The following is a 12149-nucleotide window of genomic DNA, read 5'->3' as shown; positions in this document are numbered from 1 at the left end:
TCCACAGTCTAAACATTATACTTCATTTTCTGAAGAAACTCTTGTGGCCTTTTTCCAAAATTTATCTTCAGAGAGTTATGCCAAGTTGTGCTTCCATATTATGCCATCTAGACATGCTTTGTCTCTTGAGCCAATTTTTTTCCCTTTGGATAGTTTTGCTAAAGAATCTAAACGAGTTTTACAAGTAATTGCCAATTTGGTCATGCAACCTAATGTGATTCTTGATATACCAGCTTTTTAGGAGGGCTCAATCAATTCTCAATTGTTAAACTTTAATCTCACAGGTTGTTTTTTATTCCCATCTCTATTAATTTACCTAATCCTATATGTCCATGTGGAGAAATCCATGCATTTAAGCTTAAACATAACAAACCCTCATAGGAGAAAGCACCCAGTGATAAATTGGACTAGAATTGTAAAAAGTAATCTTAATTATGAAGGTTTTCCATACTTTATCACCTATTTCATGTCAGCGTTCTATTCTATTATACACAACTATGTTCCACCTTGCATGTTTCCAAAAGCCCAGTCATTCTTGTAGTTGAGTAGAGATGTTAAAGTGGGGTATTGGTTTGCATTTGGAGATTATATTGAAATCAGGTTGCATGGAGCAGAGGTTGCCCCTTATTGGTTACCATCTTTTGTACCTATGAGGCTCTTTGCATTAGAATTCATTAAGCAAAGTTTGAATGTGGACCAAGTCCATTTTGTGCCTGCTAAAAAGAGATACATGTTCAAGTTGCCTAGGATTGTTGGGCCTTTTATCATTAATAATAGACAAGTTGTGGAGGAAGTAGAGAATATGCTTTAGGAGATGCAGTTTCAGCAAGGGGATAAATGGGCCTATGACCCTCATCAAATTATTTCAAAGAGCAGGGTGGATAATTCTTATGCATCGTATTTACATGAGTCCAGACCTGAAATTGAGAAACTTGCTAATGGTGGTCAACATCAATCACAGAAAGGGATGTTGGTTGAGACTCCTCACCCTACAGAGAAAGGATTGAAAAGAGGAATTGAAGATGTCATTGATCTTGATGTTGAAACTACCCAGAGTTCTAAGAAATAAAAAACAATCATGAATCCGAGCCTTTGGTGGAAAGGTCTTCTTCTGGAGTTGGTTTCCAATTACAGTTGGGAGAAATAAGTTGCACACCTTCCTCTCCTATTCCCGAAGAAGCTGGGAATATTTCCATTACTGTCTTGAAGGAGTCCTATGAAAAAATTGAGGAGAGGAATAAAAATATTAGGGAAAAGGTTGCTTCCAAGCTGGAGACTCAATCAGTGTAAGAATATCAAACCTGGGGCAGTTTTGCACATGTTTTTGGGCATGATGGTTTTCTGACCATGATATTTTGTAGAACATGTCAAGGGAACTACAATTATGTTCTAATCCAGGGTTAATGGATTGGGGTTTATGAATGCTTCGACATGTATATATATATATATATATATATATATATATATATATATATTGTAACATTGACATGAACATAATGAAAAATCAATCTAGTAGTCCCGGTTTTGGGATCCAGGGGAAAATACCTGTGTATATCTATTTTATGTTTTATGTTCTTGCCATTGTTTATTTTATGTTTTTATGAATTCATTTGCAGGTAATTTCTATACAGGGTTAAAACCTACATTTATGTCTTTGGAGATTCAAAATTAGTTGTAAAACAGATCATAGGACAGTGTCAGACAAAGCACCCGAGGCTTAGAGCTTACCGAAATGAAGTTTGGGATCTGGTGGACAACTTCTTTTCAGCTTTTAACATTCAGTTTATGCCAAGGGAACGAAACATATTAGTTGATTCACTTGCAGTGGAAGCCAACACCTTTAGACCTCCACAGAATCCAAAGTTGAGGTATGAAGTTGAAGTTCGAAATAGACCTTCTATACCAGATAATGTTAAATATTGGCAGGTATTTGAAGATGAGGAACAAATCAAAATATTTTTGGAAGTGGTAGGAGAGTTTTCTAACTCAAAGATTGATCAAGAAGAGGAAGTTGAAAATGCTGCAGAGGAAGAAGTTGATGATGAGTTACCTTGGAAAGATTCCATGGCAGGCCAAAAGATTGTTCAATTGAAAGGTAATGTGATTCCCAAAGGTTTGGTACCTTTGGAGAAATTGTTTGATGCAAATGATGTTCCAGTAAATGTTAGCAAGCAGAGTTGGGAGGATGATGTTGAAGATTGTAATCTTGGAACTGAACAGTAGCCCAAACTTGTGAAGTTGGCAAAGGGTATTTCTAAAGATTATAAGCACATGTATGTAGATCTATTCAAAAAATATTTTGATGTTTTTGCATGGTCTTATGAATACCTTAAAACTAATGACAAGGATATTATTCAACATAAGACCCCTTTGAAACTAGTGGTCAAACCACATAAACAGAAGTTAAGATAGATAAATCCTTTGTTTTTTCCCTCAATAGAGAAGGATGTGAAGAAATTATTGCATGCAAAGATAATTCTACCTTTGAGATATTCGGTCTGGGTGGCAAATTTAGTTCCTGTAAGAAAAAATAATGGAGAGATTATATTGTGTATTGACTTCCGAAATCTGAACAAAGCATCACTAAAGGATAATTACCCTCTTCCAAAAATGGATCATATTTTGTAGAAAGTGATAGGATCTTCAAGGTTGTCCATGATTGATGGATTTTCAGGGTACAATCAAATAGAAGTGCATCCAGATGATTAGAAGAAAACAACTTTCACAACTCCATGGGGAACTTTTATGTATGCAAAAATTCCATTCGGGTTGATGAATGTTGGTGCTACCTTTCAGAGGGCTATGGATATAGCCTTTGTGGGAGAAAAGAACAAATTCATGGTCATATATTTAGATGATATTACAGTGTTTTCTAAATCTAATGATGAACACTTGAAACACCTTCAATAGACTTTTGAGAAGTGTAGGAAATATGGACTATCACTAAATCCAAAGAAGTCTCATTTTTATCTAAGAGAAGGGAAATTGTTGGGACATATTGTGTCAAAAGAGGGAGTCAAGATTGACCCAAAGTGACTGGAAGCAATCAATAATATACCTCTACCCAAAAATAAAAAGGAAATTCAAGTTTTCTTGGGAAGAATAAATTTTCTCAGGAGATTCATTCCCAATTATGGAGAAATTGTTAAAGAGATTGTTGATATGTTAAAGAAAGATGCAAAGGTTAAATGGACTCCAGCATTGAGGGAGTCTTTTACAAGAATCAAAAAGATTTTAGAGAATCTCTATTTTTGGTAAGTCCTGATTACCATAAACCCTTTCAAAAATTTTCTTTTGCCTATTGGACACAGATTGTCATTGATGTCAATATGGCAATATTCAAGGAAGGAGACAGAACCAAAGAAGAGGAGCACACAGAGCCATCAGAGCCAAGAGGAGCAGAGGTAGTTAAGCGTTGTATGAAGTTACTGGTGAATGCTGGTGAAGGTTGCTGCAGCTGTTGAACACTGTTGAAACACTTGGAGAAAAGTTGCTGAAACACCAATTTCTCCATTGTTGAAACACCAACCTTTTCCACAGCTGTTGAACACTTGTGAAAAATTTGCCGTTACACCAATTTCGGCGTTGCTGAAACACCGATTGCGGCGTTGCTGAAACACCAATTTCTCCGCGACGACATTATATTTTCAGCACATCAATCGAAGGTAAACATGAGGAAGCTAAAGCGAATGGAGGAGGGAAGCCAGAAGGTCGAGCGAGTATTGAGGAAGTCGAAGCTCAAGCGAGCGAGGAGGAAGCCAAAGAGCCATTGAGTAAGCGGAAACGAATGGACAAAGGCATGAGAATGTAAAAAACAGTAAAAATAGAGAATTGTTGTTGCTGTTGGTGTGGTGAAGAACCAGAGTGTGACGTAGTAGAAGCAACAGAGGCTGTAGAGGCAGTAAAAGCAGCAGAGGCTGTAGAGGCAGTAAAAGCAGCAGAGGCAGGAGAGTAAGAGTGAGACAACCTCAGCTGAATAGTGTGCAGCAACATACCTGTTTATACCAAGGTTGGGTTGGAGCCATAGTTTTAAAATTCGGCCGATTAGAAACGGAAACGACCGAGTTGATCCGTTTCATTGCCCAGAAATATGACTCGGTGGAGGAAATGGTTCGGGAGGCCGAGTCATGGCTGACTTGGCCAACTCGGCCGTTTCCACATCTACTTGGCCGAGTCATTAAATCCGGCCAGTGACCCAAAAAAACAGGGATTTTTCTAATTTTTTTTTTTAACTTTTTAACATTTAGCTGATTGTTGGGGACTCCAAGGTGTTTTCTAAATTGGTTAAGTGCTATTTGGGGTCCATTCCCCTCTCCTAGTATTGATATGCTATTCAAATTTTCATTCTCCTTAATCTTCATTTTCATCCTTTTACTTAAATTTTTAACATTACCATCAAATGACTCAGGATGTTTGAGAGTGGTTCCAGGCCTCATTGGATTTCATATGGAGAAAGTAGAATTTTAGATTTCATTCAAAATACAGCAGACTTATCAGTTTTTCAGGATTTAAGGATTGGAGGATTGCATGTTTCCATTGAATTTTGTCATGTATTAGGGTATGGAACTCGTATTTAATCAAGAGCACCAATCCCTCTATGTACCTTGATGTTAGTGACATTGGTTGTCGAACTCCTCCAGGATTCGCTCCCAAACCAAGAGCTTCTGAAAATGTCACTCCCACTCCCGTTTTCGCTCTCGCTCCCCACTTTCGCTCCCGCTCCCAAGTAACATTGAGCCAGATGATGTTGGCAACTCTCGCAGTTGCCAGTAGTACTGGTCACAGAATTTTGTTGTAGAGGCAATTTATAACCTCCTTGGTTATGTGTTTTTGTTTTGATCTCTATATCAACAACGTGTATGTATTGGACAGTGCACTGGGTGCCATTTTGATATAATGGATAAATTCATGAGCCTACTTTGATCATATGTTGTCTTCTATCTATATTCTAATGCTGTGTGTTTGGAAACATGAATGAAAATCTTTAAAATTATTTGTTTTTATAAAAAATAAATATTTAATGTATTTTTTACAATGACCGAGTCATTGAAATCGAGCCGGCCGAGTCGATACCAAGTCGGAGTCAGAGTCAGAGTCGACCCTCAGCCGAGTTGGAGTTTTAAAACATTGGTTGGAGCCTCATAACTGAACAGGACTAAAGTCATTGGGGGTAGGTGCTCCTAAGTGCAGAACCACTGCAAAACAGAGTTGGTGCTCTAGAGGTTGGAGCCTCACTGAAGTCCACGTTGGAGCTTGGCAACTATTCACAATCAGATTTATACTTATATTGTATTTATTTCATTGCATTGTCTTGAGTTTTAATAAAAGCATTAATTTCAGCTGTTGATTTCTGTGTTTTGTGTATACATACACATATCTATATATGTTGTTGGCAATCACTAGAACAATTAAAAATAATAATAATAATAATAAGAAATACTGATTCACCCCCCTCTCAGTATTTCCAACAATTGGTATCAGAGCCAGGTTGCTTCATACTAGCCTAACAGCTTGAAGAAGGATCCACAGCCATGATGAGAAATCACGAAGCATCAGGAAGACCTCCTTTGTTCGATGGCACTAACTTTGGTTTCTGGAAGAAAAGAATGACCTACTACTTAATGTCCCTTGGACCCGAAGTTTGGCATTTTGTTCAAAATGAATACAAAACGACTACCACTCTTCTAATGGACCAAACGAGAGGAAAGCCTACATCACAAATGCAAAGGCCATGAACTCAATCACTAGTGGAATCACTGATTCTGAGTTTACAAAAATCATGCACTGTACATCTGCCAAAGAAATGTGGGAGAAGCTAGTTAGCTTGTACGATGGAGACTCAAAAGTAAAAAAGGCAAAGCTTCAAACTCACCGAAGAAAATTTGAAAGTTTGATGATGGAAGATGAAGAATACATTGCAGCATACCTCCTCCGAGTAGTTGAAGTGGTAAATTCCCTGAAAGGATTGGACGAAAAAGTTGAAGAAACTACCATTGTTCAAAAGGTATTAAGGTCTCTTCCAGACAGATTTGACTCCAAAATAAGCGCTATAGAAGAAGAAAGGGATCTAGATACCCTCAAAATGGATGAACTCCATGGAATTCTCACCGCCTATGAAATGAGGAAAGGTGGCCCAAGCTCCAAAGATGCAGCATTCAAGGCCTCAAAGTCAAAGAAGGGGAAAGAAAGGAATGACTGTAGTGATGAGTCTGATGTGGAACCCGAATTGGCTCAATTTGTACGAAAGCTTAAGAGAGGATCTAAGCTTAAAGGCAAGTATCCTCTTATCTGTTTTAAATGTGGTAAAATAGGTCATTATGCAGCAAAATGTGCTCATAAACATGACAGTGATGATGAAGGAAATTCTAAAAGAATGGCACATGAAAAGAAAGGGTTCAATAAGAAAAACTTCTTCTCCAAGCAAGATGAGTCTGATGAGGATGAGTTTATGGTCATAAAAAAGAAATCAGATGAGGAAAGTGATCATGATGAAAGCCAAGAAGCATTATTCATGGCACTCGCAGATGATGATGACTCAGGGCTGGAAGGAAATGTAGATGAATTGTTAATAAGCGCCATTGAAGAAAATGAGAAACTACGAAACAAAATCATTTCTCTCAAAGTGGAAAATGAGGAAATAAGAAGGAGAGAAGATCTCTTGGAAGCAAAACTTAAAGAAAAAGAAGAGACTTGTGAAGAACGCGAGGCCGAAATAGTGTCTCTGAGAAAGGAGTTGGAGCAAATTAAAAAGGGCTGTAAAAGCTCTCAAATACTTGAGACTATTCTGAAAAATCAAAAACCTCAACATGACAAGTCTGGAATAGGTTTCAAAGGAGAATCCTCAAACACTAAAAATAGTGTGGAAAGCTATGCTGATGCACTTTCCTGCAATCCAAAAGATGAAAAAATATGTTATCAAAAGTGCATCCCAGACCCCAAGAATGAAGAGAGAATTACTCCAAAGAAGAATGTGGAGTCGAATCATGGACACTACAACAAATACAAAACTGTACTCCACCAAGGGCCCATCGCAAATCCGAAGAACGAGGGAGGAGTAATTCCCAGGATGGAAATCGACTCAAATCGTGGTTGCTTCAACAAGTACAAAACCATCTTTCTTGGACACTGCTTTCACTGTAAAAACTTCGGTCATCAAGCCAGACATTGTATGGCTCGCAGAAGTGAAAAGACAAATCTAAAGGACCGAATAATCAACTCATATGCCCCCAAAAGGCAGGGACAAATCAAAACGTTCAATCCATTTGATCCCTTGACCAAATTTGATCTGATTTGCTCTTTCTGCTACAATAATGGACACTATGAACAAGACTGCCCACTCAAAGGAAGAAAGACGAGTAGCAAGAACCCCAGCATGGACAAATGCGGCCTGGCTCTATATGCTCAAAATAATGAAAACCAGTGGTTTGTAGATAGTGGGTGCTCCAGACACATGACAAGAGATAGAAGGAAGTTTGTCTCACTGAGCAAAAAGGAAGGGAATGTGTCCTTTGGAAGTGGATCGGGCATAATTGCAGGAAAAGGAACAGTTACTCTGATCAATGGAAAAGGAAAAGCTCAAGATGCTCTGCTAGTTGACGGACTCAAACACAACCTCCTGAGTGTCAACCAAATCTGTGATCAAGGACATAAGGTTGTTTTCAACACCAAAGACTGTGAAATAAGGAACTCTGCCTTAGGGAAACTTGTGGCAAAAGGGGTGAGAACACTAGACAACATTTACATACTGAACATGATTCAAGAAAATAAATGCTACGTGAGTCAGACAGATGAGAGTTGGCTGTGGCAAAAGTGACTTGGACATACAAACTTCGAAAATTTGATCAATATAAGCAAGATCAAAGCTGTATGAGACATCCCAAAGCTATTCAAACCAAATTAGGGAGTATGTGGTCCTTGTCAACATGGAAAGCAGACCAGAACCAACCACAAGACAAAGGAACACTATACATCGAAGCCCTTGGAGATCATCCATGCTGATGTGTGTGGGCCAACTAGAAATCAAGCACTCCAAGGAGAAAGGTACTTTGTGTTATTTGTTGATGATTATACTAGAATGATGTGGATATATTTCATAAAGTATAAATCTGAAACTTTTGAGTGTTTTAAGAATCTAAAAGCCCTTGTAGAAAATGAAAAAGATTCAAAAATTAAGTGCCTCAGAACAGACAGAGGAGGAGAATTCACATCAAACGAGTTTAGTGAGTTCTGTAACATTCATGGAATTAAAAGAGAATTCTCAGCTGCCAGAACACCTCAACAAAATGGGGTAGTTGAAAGAAGAAACCAAACAGTCCAAGAAATGGCAAGAACTATGCTATTAGCAGCAGACTTACAGCCTAGATTCTGGAGAGAAGCAGTAGGGACAGCTGTCTATACACTGAATTGAACTCAATTAAGACCAAATTGTGAAAAAACTCCTTATGAGCTATGGAACGGAAGACCTGCTTCGGTGAAGTATTTCAAGATTTTTGGAAGCAAGTGCTTCATAAAAATAAATGATGGTTCACCAGGAAAGTTTGATTCTCGAGTTGATGAAGGGATATTTCTTGGATACTCTACATGGAGCAAGGCTTACAAGTGCTACAATTATCGACTGAAGAAAATAGTGGAAAGCATTGATGTAAAGGTTGACGAAGAACTTCCAGTAAAGGAAATTGAAGAACATGAAGATGACTTTCTCCTTGAAGAAGAAGAACCTAAAGAAGAAGAGATAGATGAGAAAGAAGAAGAAGAGAAAAGAGAACCACCTCATACCCCTTCAAAGATGAAGTATGTCGAAAGATATCATCCAGAAGAATAGATCATTGGCGATAGAGATGAAGGTGTGCAGACCCGAAGAAGGATAACAACCTCACCCAAGAGAAAAGTCGTTGCCCTCCTATCTATGATAGAACCAGAAACATTTGCAGAAGCAAGTAAGGATCCTCATTGGGTAAAAGCCATGGAAGAAGAAATGTCCCAAATTGAGAAGAACAAGACATGGGAGCTGGTACCTCATCCAAAGGACAAAAACATAATAGGAACCAAATGGGTGTTCAAAAATAAAATGAATGAGGAAGGGCAGGTTATCAGAAACAAGGCAAGACTTGTTTGCAAAGGCTATTCACAAATTGAAGAAATTGACTTTGAAGAGACATTTGCACCAGTGGCTCGTATGGAAGCTATCAGGATGTTCTTAGCATTTGCTTGCTCAAAAGGATTCAAAATCTATCAAATGGACGTGAAATCGGCATTTCTAAATGGGGAACTCAAAGAGGAAGTCTACATGGAGCAGCCAAAAGGTTTTGATCTGACAGCAGGAAAGGACCTAGTCTGTAAGTTGAAAAAGGATTTATATGGATTGAAACAAGCTCCTAGAGCTTGGTATGCAAGATTGGATCACTACCTACAACAACAAGGCTTCAAAAAGGGAGTGGATGGAAGTAATCTATACATAAAGACAAATCAAGGTAAGTTACTAGCTGCTCTTGTTTATGTCGATGATATGATTTTTGCTAGTAATAATGATGAAATGAGCCATGAATTTTCTCAAAACATGTCAAAAGAGTTTGAGATTTCAATGATAGGAGAGCTGTCCCACTTCCTTGGACTTCAAATATCTCAAACCAGAGCAGGATTGTGTATATCTCAAACCAAATATCTAAAAGACATGCTCAAAAAATATGGAATGGAGGACTATGCACCCATGAGCACACCTATGACCACAAACTGCAAACTGAGCAAAGATGATGACTCCCCTCTAGTGGATGCAACTCATTACAGGTCAATGATCAGAGCCCTTCTATACTTAACAGCTACACGACCAGACATAATGCAAGCAATAGGAATGGTGGGAAGATTTCAATCTGCTCCCAAACAATCCCATTTATTAGTTGTAAAAAGAATTCTCAGATATCTGAAGGGAACTTCTGATTTCGGTCTTGGTACCCAAAGAACTCAACACTGACTATAACTGCATACACCGATGTTGATTGGGCTGGAAGTATAGATGATCGGAAAAGTACTAGTGGATATGCATTCTTCCTAGGAGACTGTTTGGTATCCTGGCTCAGCAAAAAATAGTCATCCATATCATTATCCACAGTCGAAGCCGAGTATATTGCTGCAGCAGACTGTTGTACTCAGATACTATGGATGAAGGAAGCTCTAAAAGATATCGACATATGTACAGATGAACCAATTACCGTCTATTGTGACAACACAAGTGCTATCAGTCTCAGCGAAAATCCAGTGATGCACTCAAGAACCAAACACATACCAATCAAGTATCATTTCCTCCGTGAGCAAGTAGCTGAACAAAACATTATCCTGGAATATATCAGTAGTAAGGAGCATATAGCTGATATTTTCACAAAACGTCTTCCTCGAGAAGCATTCGAACATCTGCGTCAAAAGATGGGGGTTATTTCTTTATCGTCACTCAAGTTCATTCATAAAGATGTAGTAGGACAGGGGGAGCAGGTTGACAGGGGGAGTCTGTATGCATTCCTTTGCCATTGATGTCAAAGGGGGAGAGAGCAGAAGAATATTGCCATCAATAACAAAGGGGGAGATTGTTGGACACAGATTGTCATTGATGTCAATATGGCAATATTCAAGGAAGGAGACAGAGCCAAAGAAGAGGAGCACACATAGCCATCGGAGCCAAGAGGAGCAAAGGTAGTTAAGCGTTGTATGAAGTTGCTGGTGAACGCTGGTGAAGGCTGCTGCAGCTATTGAACACTGTTGAAACACTTGGAGAAAAGTTGCTGAAACACCAATTTCTCCATTGCTGAAACACCAACCTTTTCCGCAGCTGTTGAACACTTGTGAAAAATTTGCCATTACACCAATTTCGGCGTTGCTGAAACACCGATTGCGGCATTGCTGAAACACCAATTTCTCTACGACGACATTATATTTTCAACACATCAATTGAAGGTAAACATGAGGAAGGTAAAGCGAATGGAGGAGGGAAGCCAGAAGGTCAAGCGAGTATTGAGGAAGCCAAAGCTCAAGCGAGCGAGGAGGAAGCCAAAGAGCCATTGAGTAAGCAGAAACGAATGGACAAAGGCATGAGAATGTATAAAACAGTAAAAACAAAGAACTGTTGTTGTTGTTGGTGTGGTGAAGAACCAAAGTGTGAGGTAGTAGAAGTAGCAGAGGCTGTAGAGGCAATAAAAGCAGCAGAGGCAGAAGAGCAGGAGTGAGACAACCTTGGCTGAATAGTGTGCAGCAGCATACTTGTTTATACCAAGGTTGGGTTGGAGCCTCAAAACTGAACAAGACTGAAGTCATTGGGGGTAGGTGCTCCTAAGTGCAGAACCACTGCAAAACAGAGTTGGTGCTCTGGAGGTTGGAGCCTCACTGAAGTCCAAGTTGGAGCTTGGCAACTATTCACAATTAGATTTATACTTATATTGTATTTATTTCATTGCACTGCCTTGAGTTTTAATAAAAGCATTAATTTCAGCTGTTGATTTCTGTGTTCTATGTATACATACACATATCTATATATGTTGTTGGAAATCACTAGAACAATTAAAAAATAAATAAAAAATAATAATAAGAAATACTGATTCACCCCCCTCTCAGTATTTCCAACATTGCCTCACCTTCTACTGTTGCAGTTGTTCTCTTGCAAAGGAATCAAGGCAATAAGGAGTAGCAAGTAGCATTTTTTAGCAAGTTATTGAGAGATGTTGAATTAAAGTATATTATTTTGGACAAACAAGCTTATCCTCTGGTCAAAGCCTTGAAAGCTTTCAGAACGTACATTTTGCAATCCCAGATTAATGTATATGTGCCAAACTCAGTTATTAGGGATGTGTTGACACAGGGTGACAGTGAGAGAAGGAGGGGAAAATGGATAGCTAAAATCCAAGAATTTGACATGGACATAAAGCCAACAAAACTAATAAAGGGGCAGGGATTGGCTAGGATTTTAACAGAGGCGAATTACCAGGCAATGGGAATTAATTTGCTAGCAACAATTCTTGAATCAAAATCAGTTGGTGAAGAAGGTAAGAAAAATGAACAAGATAATAGAATTGCATACAAATATGTTTGTTCTGATTGGTATAAGAATATTTTTCATTATTTACTGTTTCTTAGTTGTCCAAAAACCTTAGATAGAGAAAAATATAAGG

Source organism: Pinus tabuliformis, chromosome 9 (assembly GCF_031772625.1).
Source record: "Pinus tabuliformis cultivar Carrire ecotype Pingquan chromosome 9, CPIR1, whole genome shotgun sequence".
NCBI lineage: Eukaryota > Viridiplantae > Streptophyta > Pinopsida > Pinales > Pinaceae > Pinus > Pinus tabuliformis.
The sequence above is the reverse complement of the archived record's forward strand: the minus strand, read 5'-3'. Positions refer to the sequence as shown.